Source organism: Fopius arisanus, unplaced genomic scaffold, assembly GCF_000806365.1.
Source record: "Fopius arisanus strain USDA-PBARC FA_bdor unplaced genomic scaffold, ASM80636v1 scaffold00438, whole genome shotgun sequence".
Taxonomy (NCBI): Eukaryota; Metazoa; Arthropoda; class Insecta; order Hymenoptera; family Braconidae; genus Fopius; species Fopius arisanus.
This window is the reverse complement of record NW_011888177.1, coordinates 13659-16668: the sequence shown is the minus strand read 5'-3', so window position 1 is coordinate 16668 and position 3010 is coordinate 13659. Positions and strand designations below refer to the sequence as shown.

The window sequence follows — 3010 nt, the reverse complement described above, 5'->3', positions numbered from 1 at the left end:
AACAGTGATTCGCTTACTTTTTTCATAAAATTTCATCATTTTTATTTATTTTTTTTTCTTGCGAAAATACATGTATTTTATTATTGTATTTGACGAGTGATTCAATGTGAACATTACAGTGGGTACTAAATAGTTTCGTCAGTACCAAATTCCAAAGCTGAAAAGTAAATATTCGTGGAGGTGGAGCTGGTGGGGTAAGTGTAATCGTGAAATCTCAGCAGTTGTCTCTAACAGTATACATTTTTGATGTTACATATGAGCAGAATATTTCTTTATTCTAATTAAAATTGTTCTTTAATTGTAAGACGAGGGGACAGTCACAATGTGTGCACTCGTTATTCAGGATTCAGAGGTAGAGGAGAGTGGAATCGACATTTTTCTCACTCTCGCCATCTCTCCACTCTCTCCTGCCATTCTTTTCTCTAATTAATCTCTAGATTTGATCAAAAACTTTAATTTGTCTGTTCAAACACTGTAAAAACGGCTTTTACAGTGTCCAAACGAGTGTGATGTATTATCTCTCCATTTAATCTGAAATAATCGGTTTTCATCAGAACGACAACCATTTTTATTGGTTCATTGAATTCTCTTATCTAATATGTTTCTATTATTTCATTTTTTTTTCTCCGTTACTTTGGACAACACCTGTCGCTCCATCATAACATCTCAACGCATCTTAAATCAATAAAATGGTAAAACAAATTTTATTATTATTATTATTTTTTTTCAGGTTTTCTCGTGATTTTGTATCGCAATGATTATTTTATCACTACTTAGGCAATTATTATTTCGGTTTCACTTCCCAGGCCTCTCACACACACATCAGCATTCACACTTTTGTATTTTTCATTATCTTAATCGATCAGTCGATCTATTTTGCTAGCTATCTATCTATCTTCTGCTCAAGATTCTTCGTATCAAATTTTCGGTTTAAAAATCTTCACCCCATTATCTTTCAGGTCCCAGTACACTCACTGATCTATTCAATTTTTAGATGTTCTCACAATCGCCCGGAACGCGCCAGAGGTAACGTTAATTGGATCAGGAGGGATGTGACATTTTTTTCGAGACGTTACTCACTTCTGAACAAAGGTATTCCATAAATTTATATTATTCAACCCTTAATCTAGACTAGAGCAATCTAAATGCATTTTTTTAATGAAAAAAAAAATTATTTGAAGATGATGATTCGACGGAATTAAATCTCATTTAAAAAATTATGAGTAAATAAACAAGATGGAGACATTCATGAATCTTCACGTATTGAGCTGATCTTCAGAGGTGAGTAGCCCCTCGTAATTAATTCCTAACATAAATTACGTCAATATGAGTGATTGATAGTATCTCTGAGATTGAATGTCCATATACATAATTTATATATATATTGTTTCTCCATTTTTAAAAACACATATAGAGCGCCCAGCGGTTATATCAATACAGCAACGGCGGAGTATTAATTCTCTGTTAAAATAGTCTCAGCTAGCGAGCGCCTACCGTTAAACGATTTATACTAATGGATATTTTCATTCTCTTTATTTCGTTAGAGTATGGTCTCTTTAAAACTCTTATAAATAATTATGATTACAGCGTAACATTGAATCTCATCACTCGTGCGAGCAGCCAAGGCAATTCGTTAGTCGTTTCAAATTCGTTTGATAGATATTACTCTAATATTCGTTATTCCTTGCAGGTTAAACTATCTTTGTGAGAACTGGATAAATCACACAGAGAGTAAATATTTCGCATCAAGAATATGATTTTCATTTGAGAAACTACAAGCACTCATTATTCCAACGATTAATTTTACGGATATTCAAATAGGTAACACCTGGGATATTATTCACACACCGTATTTGTTACGTTATCACTATTCATTCGTATTTCTTTTTGATTCGTATTGCCATGAGAGATGGTGATCACTTGCAATCATCAGTATTCTCAATTCGATATTAACTCTCGGTCCAGCGATCACAAAGTAGTCGTATAAAAGTACAAAAGTAGACAAATTAATTAACAAGACTCACTAAAACTCAATAGTAATTACACTGATTAGATAGAAAGTAGAGTAAACACGATAAAACTGCTGAATACATATCGAATACATTTAGATAATTAGTTTAAAAATTGTTTATAACTGTCAATCCTTCATTACTTTCTTGGACCAAATTTATTTTCCATGTAAAATAAGCATCTAAAACGGCCAGCGAATGGCCGGTGCTCCACGATTCATTTCAAAACTCATTGAGACAAAACATTGGTCGATTCGTTGGATTGATACATCTTCCTTAATTACCCTAAAAGACGAAGAGAGAATGGACGAAGATATCTTTCCATGTTTTTTAGTGTTTTTTCTTTTATTTTCACAAATTTTCGTTGCTGAATAGTAGTTCGTTGACTATTTTATGAATTATTCCCGGACAAATTGAATCGACCGACTGACAAAAATCACACCGTCCTTACATGATATAATATTAATGGTCTGGATGCACACATGCAGTAGATATTCAAAATTCAAATGCATATCGATATTATTCACGAACAAACCTCAAGGTTTCAATCGTTATTCTATCATGCGCAGAAATCCTCGAAGGTATTAAAAAATATAGACTGTATTCACTACGAAGGCATTCCACGAGTGGTTATATATTTCCCTCAATCATCTACCCTAAAATTCATATTGAGAGGGAAAAAAAAAATACACTTGAGTCATCAGACGAGACAAACACATGATATAATAACGATCGATGTCGAAACATCAAGTACAAATCCACAATCTGGTATAATTTCCATTTGTATAACAATTACAAAATTTTAATCCTCAAAAACTCCACAATCGCTTCCAATTTTGGCAGTTGAAATTAAATCATCCCACCAAACAATTAAAAATCCCCAAAGATCTCTTCAGACATCTTTTTCTCTATCAATTCAACAGCAATCCATTGAATTACAATTTTATTTATAATATTCCCATCACCAAAAGCGTATTCTCATGTCTCTCTTCAAACTTCAC

At 32.8% G+C, this 3010-nt stretch overlaps 1 long non-coding RNA gene across 2 annotated transcripts; it reads left to right on the top strand.

Moving 5' to 3' along the window:
• The first annotated feature begins 43 nt into the window (after positions 1-43).
• On the top strand, positions 44-3004 carry LOC105272933 (uncharacterized). 2 transcript variants are annotated; one of them, XR_892862.1, is made up of 3 exons: positions 44-194; positions 995-1092; positions 1182-3004. It is a non-coding gene; the product is annotated as an uncharacterized lncRNA (long non-coding RNA). The 2 variants fall into 2 exon arrangements; XR_892861.1 differs by having other exon boundaries at positions 44-1092; positions 1182-1281; positions 1691-3004.
• The last annotated feature ends 6 nt before the right edge of the window (positions 3005-3010 follow it).